General features: G+C 39.6%; 1 pseudogene; it reads right to left on the bottom strand.

Annotated features, from left to right (window-relative positions):
• Nucleotides 1-5,932: 5,932 nt before the first annotated feature.
• LOC123067285 (polycomb group protein EMF2B-like) lies at nucleotides 5,933-11,973 on the bottom strand (annotated as a pseudogene).
• Between the last annotated feature and the right edge of the window lie 1,197 nt (nucleotides 11,974-13,170).

Raw genomic sequence — 13,170 nt, 5'->3', positions numbered from 1 at the left:
CTCGCCCTCGCTTCTACCATGGTTTTTTCCGTCATGGACGGCCCCAAGAATGTCATGCAGCTGCGTCTCTGGCCTGCCCAGGACGAAAAGCACATTTTCTTTCATGATTTTTTGTAATAAAGGTAGGAGCCACCACATCTATGATGGTACCGGGTTTTGTCACAATTATCGTCATAGAAGTGTCATAAGTATGACAGAAAAAAATTCGTTCGGCCCAAAATGTCACGGATGTGTCTTTTTTTGTAGTGCATACAACGGATGCACTAGAGCTATAAATGAATGAAAGCTCAACAAAAGAAATCTAGTGGGTGTGCATCCAACTTGCTTGCTCACGAAGACCTAGGGCATTTGAGGAAGCCCATCGTAAGAATATACAAGCCCAGTTCTATAATGAAAAATTCCCACTAGTATATGAAAGTGACAAAATATGAGACTCTCTATATGAAAACATGGTGCTACTTTGAAGCACAATATATGAGACTCGCTATATGAAGAACATGGTGCTACTTTGAAGCCCAAGTGTGAAAAAAGAGATAGTAACATTGTGCCCTTTTTTTCTTTTTCTTTTTTTCTTTGGCCTTTCTTTTTTTTCTTTTGGCATTTCTTTTTTTCTTTTTTTCTTTTTTTTCTTTTTCTTTTTGGGGACAATGCTCTAATAATGATGATCATCACACTTTTATTGATTACAACATATGAATTACAACTCGAAACTAGAACAAGATATGACTCTATATTAATGCCTCCGGCGGTGTACCGGGATGGTGCAATGAATCAAGAGTGACATGTATGAAAAATTATGCATGGTGGCCTTGCCACAAATACGATGTCAACTACATGATCATGCAATGGCAATATGACAAAAGTAATGTATGTCATGATGATAAACGGAACGGTGGAAAGTTGCATGGCAATATATCTTAGAATGGCTATGGAAATGCCATAATAGGTAGGTATGGTGGCTGTTTTGAGGAAGATATAAGGAGGTTTATGTGTGATAGAGCGTATCATATCACGGGGTTTGGACGCACCGGCGAAGTTTGCACCAACTCTCAAGGTGAGAAAGGGCAATGCACGGTACCGAAGAGGCTAGCAATGATGGAAAGGTAAAAGTGCGTATAATCCATAGACTCAACATTAGTCAAAAGAACTCATATACTTATTTAAAAAATTTAGAAGTCATCAAAAACCAAGCACTACGTGCATGCTCCTAGAGGGATAGATTGGTAGGAAAAGACCATCGCTCGTCCCCGACCGCCACTCATAAGGATGCACAATCCAAGTACACTTCATGTTTCAAATTTGTTACACAACTTTAACCATACGTGCATGCTACGGGACTTGCTAACTTCAACACAAGCATTCTTTAAATTCATAATCACCCAACTAGCAGGACTTTAATATCACTACCACCATATCTCAAAACAATTATCAAGTATCAAATTGATCATAGCATCCAATTCACTTCCTATGATAGTTTTTATTATACCCAACTTGGATGCCTACCATTCTAGGACCAATTTTATAACCATAGCAAATACCATGCTGTTCTAAGAGACTCTCAAAATAATATAAGTTAAGCATGAGAGACTAGCGATTTCTACAAAATTAAGCCACCGCCGTGCTCTAAAAGATATAAGTGAAGCACTAGAGCAAAAACTATCTAGCTCAAAAGATATAAGTGAAGCACATAGCATATTCTAATAAATTTCAATTAAGTAGGACTCCCAAAAGGTGTGTACAGCAAGGATGATTATGGAAAACTAAAGAGCAAAGACCAATATCATGCACGGTGCTCCAAGCAAAACACATATCATGGGGTGAATAAAAATATAGCTCCAAGTAAAGTTACCAATGAACGAAGATGAAAGAGGGGATGCCTTCCCGGGGCATCCCCAAGCTTAGGCTTTTGGCTATTCTTGAATATCTTGGGGTGCCATGGGAATACCCAAGCTTAGGCTTTTTCCACTCCTTATTCCATAGTCCATCAAATCTTTACCCAAAACTTGAAAACTTCACAACACAAAACTCAACATGAAATCTCATAAGGTCCATTAGTGAAAGAAAACAAAACCACAACATAAGGTACTGTAATGAACTCAGTCTTTATTTACTTTGGTGTTAAACCTACTGTATTCCAAGTTCTCTCTGGTTCATACCACTTAATACTAGCCATAGATGCATCAAAATAAGCAAACAACACACGAAAAGCAGAATCTGTCAAAAACAGAATAGTCTGTAGCAATATGTAACTAACGCAAACTTCTGGAACTCTAAAAATCCTACCAAAATAGGAAGTCTTGGAAAATTCGTCTATTGTTCAGCAGCAAACTGAATCAACGCAAAAGCACGTTTCGGTGATTTAACAAAACTAATTTCGTGCGCGCAAAGTTTCTGTTTTTCAGCAGAATCAAATTAACTATCACCATAGGTTATCCTATAGGTTCTACTTGGCAAAAACAATAATTAAAACATAAAAACACATCTAAAGACAAGGTAGATGCAAAATTTATTACTAAACAGAAATAAAAACAAAAAAAACGCAAATAAAATTGGGTTGCCTTCCAACTAGCGCTATCGTTTAACGCCGCTAGCTAGGCATAAAAGCGAAGATAGATCTAAGTAGTGACATCTTTCGCACTCAATTCATCAATAGAGCACTTATAATCTTTAGGGGTTTCTCCCTTTTTAGCAATGATTAAACCTTTAGGGGAAAATTCAAGAAATTAGTTTGTAGCAAAAGGTTCCTTAATGATAGAGAGACAATTGGGATGAACACTTATGGATTTCAGATCCACGTCTCCCTTACTAGAAGATTCACCCTTATTTTTGGGAACATAAATAAATTTGGTAGTTCTGGTAGGAGGTTTTGGAGTGTTTTTCATGGAATAAAATGCCGAAGCTAAGTTGGTAGTGATATCCTCAAGTTTACCGATTCTTGCAGAATCTAGATCTATTTTTTCATTAACTATAGGTTCTTTTTCTTTAAGATTTTTCAAAGTAACTCCAACCCTAGATCCGTATTGGGTAATCTGATTATGAATCTTTGTATCCAAATTTTCAATCAACTCAACAGTGGCAACTTTATTTTCAATAATTTGAAGCCGTTGCATCACATGTTCTAAAGTTAAAACAGTTCCATTAACCAAAAGAGGTGGTGGGCCAAACAAATCTAACATAGCATTATAAGCATCAAACGTATGGCTACTCAAGAAATCCCCTCCGGTAATGGTATCAAGAACACATCTATTCCAAGGAGTAATGCCCACATAAAAATTGCGAAGAAGTACGGAAGTAGGAAGCTTCCTAGTAGATTTATTTTGAGCATTGTAAATTCTATGCCAAGCATCTTTTAAATTTTCTCCCTCCCTTTGCTTAAAATTAAGAATTTCATGTTCGGGAGTGATGACAAGGGTAGGAGGACTAGCCATAACGACAAGGTAAACGATCTAACACACGAGCAAACGGAAAAAGGCAAGCGAAAAAGAGAGAGGAAGATTGGGAAAGAGAGGGCAACTAAGACGGCAAGGGTTAAGTGGGGGAGAGGAAAACGAGAGGCAAATGGCAAATAATGTAAATGCGATGGAGATGAGTTTGTGATGGGTACTTGGTATGTCTTGACTTGAGCGAAGACCTCCCCGGCAACGGTGCCACAAATCCTTCTTGCTATGTCTTGAGCTTGCGTTGGTTTTCCTTGAAGAGGAAAGGGTGATGCAACAAAGTAGCGTAAGTAGTTCCCTCAATTTGTGAGAACCAAGGTATCAATCCAGTAGGAGGCTCCTCAAAAGTACCACGCACCTACACAAACAAACAAAGAACTCGTGACCAACGCAATAAAGGGGTTGTCAATCCCTTCACGGCCACTTGCGAAAGTGAGATCTGATAGAGATAATATGATAAGATAAATATATTTTTGGTATTTTATAATATAGATGTGAAAAGTAAAGATGAAAATAAAAGTAGTTTGAAAGTTTATAAAAGATAGACCCGGGGGCCATAGGTTTCACTAGAGGCTTCTCTCAAGATAGCTTAAGTATTACGGTGGGTGAACAAATTACTATCGAGCAATTGATAGAAAAGCGAATAATTATGAGATTATCTAGGCATGATCATGTATATAGGCATCACGTCCATGACAAGTAGACCGACTCCTGCCTGCATCTACTACTATTACTCCACACATCGACTGCTATCCAGCATGCATCTAGAGTATTAAGTTCATAAGAACAGAGTAATGCATTAAGAAAGATGACATGATGTAGAGGGATAAACTCATGCAATATGATATAAACCCCATCTTTTTATCCTCGATGGCAACAATACAATACGTGCCTTGCTGCCCCTGCTGTCACTGGGAAAGGACACCGCAAGATTGAACGCAAAGCTAAGCACTTCTCCCATGGCAAGGAAGATCAATCTAGTAGGCCAAACCAAATTGATAATTCGAAGAGACTTGCAAAGATAACTCAATCATACATAAAATAATTCAGAGGAGATTCAAATATTTCTCATAGATAAACTTGATCATAAACCCACAATTCATCGGATCTCGACAAACACACCGCAAAAAGAGTTACATCAAATAGATCTCCACAAGAGAGGGGAGACCATGGTATTGAGATTCAAAAAGAGAGAAGAAGCCATCTAGCTAATAACTATGGACCCGAAGGTCTGTGGTTAACTACTCACAACTCATCGGAGGGGCTATGGTGTTGATGTAGAAGCCCTCCGTGGTTGATTCCCCCTCCGGCGGAGCGCCGATGAAGGCTACAAGATGGGATCTCGCGGATACAGCAGGTTACGGTGGTGGAAATTGTTTTTTGTTGGCTGCCTGGATGTTTTCAGGGTACATGGGTATATATAGGAGGAAGAAGTACGTCGGTGGCCGCCCGAGGGGCCCATGAGACAAGGGGCACGCCCGGAGGGGGTGGGCGCGCCCTCCTATCTCCTGGCCGCCTTGGCTGCTGCTTGGCTTGCACTCCAAGTCCTTTGGATCACATTCGTTCTAAAAATCACGCTCCCGAAGATTTCATTCTGTTTGGACTCCGTTTGATATTCCTTTTCTTCGAAATACTGAAATAGGCAAAAAAACAGCAATATGGGCTGGGCCTCCGGTTAGTAGGTTAGTCCAAAAATGATATAAATGTGTAAAATAAAGGACATAAACATCCAAAACAGGTAATATAATAGCATGGAACAATCAAAAATTATAGATATGTTGGAGACGTATCAGCGGTGTAGTTAACTAGGAGTAATGAAGAGAGAGAAAGGTAGGTAGAAGAGGGAGAGTGGTGGGGGGAGAAGTATTGAGGAACAAGAGCGGGAGAGGGAGGATGTGGGAGGTAGGGGAAAGGGAAGAGAGGAGATGGGGGAGGGGAGGACGGGTGGGGAAAGATGGTGGTGTGTTGCATCTTAGCAGTGGCGCGCGCGGGGGGGGGGGGGGGCGCTACTGATAAGAGCATAGCAGCATCGCGCTTTTCCCACACGCGCTACTGCTAAGCGGGGCCAACCGTGTGCCCAATTTCAAAATTAGCAGTAGCGACCCGAGTCAAAAGCACGCTACTACTATTGCGTTAGCAGTAGCGCGTGTCGTGACACCACGCTGCTGCTAAACTTAGGTTGGTGGGTACTGTCGGTCAATATTTGTTGCTAAGATTCTATGTATAAGGTTTTCCCTAGTAGTGCCACCAGGCACCGCACCTGCTTCCTTTCAGGTGGGCACAAAGATTGTTCCCCAAAAAATGGAAAGGTCATGCAGAAAGCAAACACAATCCAAATTTCATCACAAAGAAAAACAAGAAATTAGTGGTGTAGTGAGAATAAAATGATTGGTTTTACCTAACTGTAGCTAGTGAAATGATCCACCAGCCAATAGCAACAAAGTGAGATTTGAATAAATACAGCGCAAATGGAACTTTGCATCAAACTTTACCTTTTAGCTTCCACATTTTACCAAGCAGGAGAGGCAAGGAACATCTTCAGTGACTGGTAAGAAAAGACCAATATAAGAAAAAAAACAAGAAGAGCAAAGAATCACGAACCAACCGGAAGTTTTTTACCAACAAATGTCAATAAGTGACGTAAACTGACCATAGGTAATTGCACAAATCTAACACTGGATCTTTGTCATGATCAACATTCACAACAAAGGACTAAAAAAACACGGCTGGAGCTATACGGCACTCAATCAGCAATATGTACATTAGTACATAAGGTCATGGGCAAACATATGCCTTAAACTATGCCACCAAATACAGCACATAACACTCCTTTTATGATTAAATTAATATACTTTGGTCTCCCATGCTGAACACGTTCGTAAAATTTATTCTTCCAATTTCAATGTTACACTATCCTTCTGAAGCGCTATAGATCATATGAGGTGTGTGCTTTCTGTCTTATGCACCAGCATTTTCAGTAATTGCATCTTTTTTAATGGAGCATATCTGACTTTTGTGTTTATGGTAATGGCAGAGAACCTGATTTTCAGAACAAAAAATGCACAATTCATAATTAATCAAATGGATATGACTCGTTTTGTAAAGAGAGAAATTTATAACATTTCTTAAGTTAAAAACATATCGGTACATTAAAACCATTATACTTACCATTACCGAACTTAGCTCGCCAGCTTTAGTTCCACGATCATATGCTAACCAAAAGCATAACAGCGTAAACTTCTCCACTAGGTTACTAGCTATGGCACAACAATTAGTGTGACAAAGTAATAAGATTACAACCATCAAACAGAAGTAGCTATTATTCCAACATGTGTACCATGAAAGGGTCTTAGCAGATTATCTTTCAATAGTTCAATGTTGGTGAATCATTTATTCAGATATCTAACATGTCTAGTTCATTACTTTTCACTGTCAGGTATAAGGAGAAAATGTGGAACACCTAGAAAAAAATGTCAAACACATGATACAAACAAGTGTGAGTGGAAGTGTGGAACTGAAAAACACATGAACTCAAATGTTTGTGTAATTGATAACCTTCATTCTTTTGCATAGTATTGCTGTAGTACTTGAAGTTGAAAAGCACATTACCAGCTCTCAACCTGTGTGGAAAACAAAAAAACTATATCTTCTCAATTGGTCATATTGAAATGCAAATGCATTTGTAGAGATAAAAGTAAAAGCAAAGTGTCACACTAAGACCTGGCCAGACAACAGGTGCTTAGGTTAGGCTAAGGTCACACAAGAGCACAACAAACCTGAGCCGGTAGCCAAAACCTCACCACTAGGCACTGACAGAAATTTGATATACTGACTCCATTCCTTTACCTGCCCTCTCAGACATCTAAATATATATAGAAGGTACCAATACATGTTTGTGGAATCCACACAATTTGAACCATCCATCCAACTTTCACCGAATGATTCAGAATTTTAGTTGGACTTTCTCAGATTCGGCTTTAATTGCACAATAATCCTCTTAATAAACCTACATCTTATTTATTTTCCTCCTACCATAATTGTAAGTGAAATCCTAATCCCTCCTCTGATTTCTCTTATGTGCACTCACTCACTCTGCGTCCTCTTCTCTCAACAACGATTTATGGGCAAGGTGGCATATTTCCCCCCTCTTCTCCCCACACACACATGCCCACTTCCCTCTCGATATTTGCCACCTTTGCGGCTCACCTGCCAATCGCCCCCCACTTCACTATCTATTGTGTGGTGCTGAGAACTTCTTTGTGTTTGCAATATGTTCATTTCATTTTTCATTATGTCCCTGTGACAAATGCCATCACTTTCTTCAACTATATTTCAGGAAAGCCACTAAAAGTAAAATAATGATCTGAAGGTCTTTTCTATGAAAAATCTAGAACTATTATTTGAACATGAAAAATCAGTATATATTTGTGTATATTAGAACCCAATTTAAAAGATAGACTCCATGTATTCTAAAACAACACCTAACAATGAACAGATCCATCTTAGCCCGCTCAACTATCACATATGTCCAGTTTTCACCCTCAACTATGAAATAGAACATTTAACAACATGTCCATGTTGGTGTTGGTACATTTGGTACATGACATCAACACACACATAAAATGTTCAGCAAGCAGCAAGCTCAGCTGTGCTGACTGCAAAACAATGGCCATCTACTAAACCCTGTCAAAAACTCAAAATAGATATCTTCGAACTAAGCTTTCCAAGCAAGCGAATGCAGTTACTCACGACTCTATTACAATAAATAGAGCTATAGATATGCATATACATGTTGTAGTGTTACCGTATGATATGTGGTAATGATGAAGGTGGGACACCATTGTATGAGTAACTACTATATGGAGATTCAGACACGTCTTTTGCACCAGCTTCTTGAGCAGATATGCCTACTTGGAGTTGATATGAACCCTGCAACAATAATACACATCTCGGAGAAGCTATGGAAGTAAATAACAGAACATACTGCAGTAAGGTGCTGCCATCTTATATAGAAAATACTTTCCACTTAAATGTGGAAACAATTATTAGATAAAAAATAAAGTAACAGGGATAAACTTACCGTAGAATCAACCTTATGAGATTAAAATGTCAAGAAACTATCCCGCTCCATAAATTTTGGTTGCATATATAACAAAAGGAAAGGCAAGTAGATCAACATATAGAGCCAAGTACTGGCATCTTTGGTTCAAGGCTAACTTTGCTTAAGTAATGTGTGGCTTACCGCAAAAGAGTGGCTAACAAAATTAAAGCCACAAGTGTGGCAAAAGATTGTGTGTGGTAAAAAATGAGTATGTACATCAAAAAATTGTGGCTTGCCTATGGTTAAGCGTGCCAAGTTGTGCAAAAGATTGTGTCTATGACACATGGTCCATATAAGTAGTTAAGTGTGTGGTAAAAAACGAGTATGTACCTCAAAAAATTGTGGCTTGCCCATGGTTAAGCGTGGCAAGTTGTGCAAAAGATTGTGTCTATGAAACATGGGCCATATAGGTAGTTAAGTGTGTGAAAAAAAGAGTATGTACCTCAAAAAACTATGGCTTGCCTATGGTTAAGCATAGCAAGTTGTGCGAAAGATTGTGTCTATGACAAATATGCCATATAGGTAGTTATGTGTGGAAAAACACAAGTATGTACCTCAAAAACTGTGGCTTGCCTATGGTTAAGCGTGACAAGTTGTGACTGGGAACCAAACAACCCCTAAGATTGTCAAGTAGGTTCCACTACACTACATATTCTCTCTCTTGATTTAATAATTTTCTATTAAAACGAAAAAGATACTTAATGAACTGAATGAAACTCATTTGCAGAATCACTGGAATATCCATAAACTACAATTTCAACCTTTACTATTAATGTCCATCTTATAATATGTCCAATTATCTCGATGCAAATTGCACTATTAATATGAAGATTTTACATTTGAACTTCTGGAATGGGATGTGCTAATTAATTGCACGCACTACAGCCTTCTAGATAGTAGAAGGTACATGGGGTAGATCGTCAAAATTTAACGTACAAGTGGCTAAGGTAATTTATTTAGTTAAAACATGCTTCAGGTGCTGCAAAAGGATTTTTCTTCATCCATCATATGGTAAAACACTAAAGAAAAAATTTGCAGTGCATACAATAGGAACATTAAAGCTTAAAACCATGAGCAAGTTGAATTGGCATAGCTCTAAGAAACTTGGGCTCATACTAACTACAGAAGCCAACTCCACTGTATGTCCCAAATTTAAAGTTACACAGTTCTCCAAAGACGGACCAAGTAGATCAATTGGTATTTTACCCCAGAAACATTTCCCTTCAAGCTCTGACAAAATGCATCACATAGATAATAGTAAATAACTGCACTCAACAACACTACAAATCATAAGTGGTTTCTGAGATTCAATGTGTTCTTTACACTTCATTTTAGAAGGCGCATGTGCTAGCTATACTGGCCAGTATGGGTGACTGACAACAAATATACCATAAAAGGAGATAAAATAATCTAAACTAATGGCATACATGGCCTAGTGGCCCCTTGTCAAAAACCGATAATGCAATGTTTAAGGACACTTTTCATTTGATTCTCCTAACCACGGTAAAGTCGGTAAACATAGCCAGATCTTGCACACCTACACTATGTTAAGTAGTTATCCATGGATTAAAGGAATGTTTGTTAACTATTTTTGATTTCCAACGACTGTAATGCTAATCTTCCATGCAAGAGAAGGTCTGGTAAGTTGCTGTTAGCTGTGAGATAGGTGGTTGCAAGGATTGGATTGGTTTGGCCAAGAATATTGGGCGTGAACTAGCTTAGCACACTGGGAGATAAACATAGTTTGATCACTGGTCTTCATTCTTGTCAAGAATTGGGCATTTGAGAATACAATTGTATCTTCTAGCACATGATCAACAATAGTAACTGGCTAGTGGTAGCTCAAACTGTGTGGCACACATTTTGTGTGGCTATCTAAATGTCTTACTTGCTACTCCCTCTGTAAACTAATATAAGAGTGTTTAGATCACTACTTTAGTGATATATAAACGCTCTTATATTAGTTTACAGAGGGAGTAAGTTTTAACATATTGTGTTAAACAACGGTAAGCATGCGCTTATTGTAGTAACTGTTTAGTATTTTTTTCACAAAATAACAACCATAAACTTACTTCAGAGAGCAGAGCCTTCCACATGGTCCACAGAGCAGTTGTTTTCACCAAGATTTTCCCCCAACTTGCCCTTCCGAAACTAAAAAGGGAACCAAATGTGATTGTGGTGAAGAAATATAAAACCATAAACATCACATATGAAGCACATGATACCACAACTGATAAGGATAATGTTAACGATGAAGCTCGGGAGGTTGATAAATTCTTGATGTCTGGAATTATGAATGTAGCATTGGTGCAACCTTTATTACCAAATTCATTAAAAGCTATAAGCAAACAAACCCGACTGAATATATCAGAGAATGCTGCAAAACATTATGCATTAGTGAGATAAGAGATCATTTGGTACAAAATGTTGCATGTGTGGAACTAAAAAAAGGCAGACTTACCCCTTCAAGAGAAGTATTACTGGTAGGTGTAGCCAATAGAACATAAAGAGGAAAGATATTCTGTTCTAGCAACTCAGTATTTGTACTTCGAGATAGTGATATCGTTATCTGAATCATACATCCATAGCACAAACACCGATCAGTATTTACACGATGAATAGACAATTAAATCCAGAAGTGGCTAGTACATAGTTTAACAAATATTACACCTGAGAACTTAATCAGTAGGGCCTTGTTTGGCCAAGCTACTGTTTCAGCTTCTACTAGGGTGCATGGATAAGAAAAGGCGCGCCTAAGCGAGTGCTTAAGGGTGCCTAGGCTCTAGGAATTGGTAAAATGCATTGCGCATAACTACGCTTTAATCTGTGCATAACTGCGCATAAGCATGCACTTTGGTCAATAAAGCGCACAACAGTGGAAAAACGCACAATTAACGCCTAGCGCTTTTTTGAACTATGCAAGGGTGTGTTTGGTTTTAGGGCATGGGGTGGAATGTCACAGGTTGGTTCTGCACCTGGCACTGGTTCTTGTGTTTGGTTTGAGAAGAAACTAGAACAGACTGATTCCCCACAAGTGGATATGCCCCTCCGATGCCAAACCAACAGATTCCTCCAAATCAGTGGAATCACATGGTTCCTCATCTATTAGGGATAAAAATACAAATAAAATGAGCTCATCTCACTGCCATTTCTCTCGCACCCTCGCACCTCACCCCCTCGATTTGTGGAGGAGCACCACCCAGGGCCAAAACGGCGGGCCGTAGTCATTCTCCGGTGGGAGGAGGCACAAGCCGCTGAGAATATCAAACAGAGCCTGAGGCCACCATCACTCTCAGATTCCTACACAGAGAGGTGAGGCGAGCCTAGGATTGGTGCTTGCCATCATAGGCGACTATCAAAACTCTCTTGACGGCTTACCAGATCGGGATGGTGGTGGTTTCGAGTTATTGGGTGGACGAATTTGTCGAGGGCCATCAGAGAGGTAGCGAATTGTTAAAGCCCGGGCACACCGTAAACTAAAGTACTTCACTTTGCTCTATGAAGAACCATACTTTTTTTATGAATACCAAGAGCCATACTTGAATATGTTGGAAATATGCCCTAGAGGGAATAATAAATTAGTTATTATTATATTTCCTTGTTCATGATAATCGTTTATTATCCATGCTATAATTGTATTGATAGGAAACTCAGATACATGTGTGGATACATAGACAACACCATGTCCCTAGTTGACTAGCTCGTTGATCAATAGATGGTTACAGTTTCCTGACCATGGACATTGGATGTCGTTGATAACGGGATCACATCATTAGGAGAATGATGTCATGGACAAGACCCAATCCTAAGCCTAGCACAAAGATCGTGTAGTTCGTATGCTAAAGCTTTTATAATGTCAAGTATTGTTTCGTTAGACCATGAGATTGTGCAACTCCCGGATACCGTAGGAATGCTTTGGGTGTACCAAACGTCACAACGTAACTGGGTGGCTATAAAGGTGTACTACGGGTATCTCCAAAAGTGTCTGTTGGGTTGGCACGAATCAAGACTGGGATTTGTCACTCCGTATAACGGAGAGGTATCTCTGGGACCACTTATCATAATGTGCACAATGTGACCAAGCGGTTGATCACGGGATGATATGTTATTGAACGAGTAAAGAGACTTGCCAGTAATGAGATTGAACAAGGTATCGGCATACCGATGATCGAATCTCGGGCAAGTACAATACCGCTAGACAAAGGGAATTGTATACAGGATTGATCGAATCCTCGACATCGTGGTTCATCCGATGAGATCATCGTGGAACATGTGGGAGCCAACATGGGTATCTAGATCCCGCTTTTGGTTATTGACCGGAGAATGTCTCGGTCATGTCTGCATGGTTCTCGAACCCGTAGGGTCTACACACTTAAGGTTCGATGACGCTAGGGTTATAGAGGAAGTTTGTATGTGGTTACCGAATGTTTTTCGGAGTCCCGGATGAGATCCCGAACGTCACAAGGAGTTCCAGAATGGTCCGGAGGTAAAGATTTATATATGGGAAGTCCTGTTTTGGTCACCAGAAAAGTTTCGGGTTTTATCGGTAACGTACCGGGACCACTGGGAGGGTCCCGGGGGTCCACCAAGTGGGGCCACCGGCCCCGGAGGGCTGCATGGGCCAAGTGTGGG

The sequence above is a fragment of the Triticum aestivum genome, chromosome 3B, assembly GCF_018294505.1.
Source record: "Triticum aestivum cultivar Chinese Spring chromosome 3B, IWGSC CS RefSeq v2.1, whole genome shotgun sequence".
NCBI classification, from domain to species: Eukaryota; Viridiplantae; Streptophyta; class Magnoliopsida; order Poales; family Poaceae; genus Triticum; species Triticum aestivum.
This window is presented reverse-complemented; position numbering and strand designations above follow the sequence as displayed.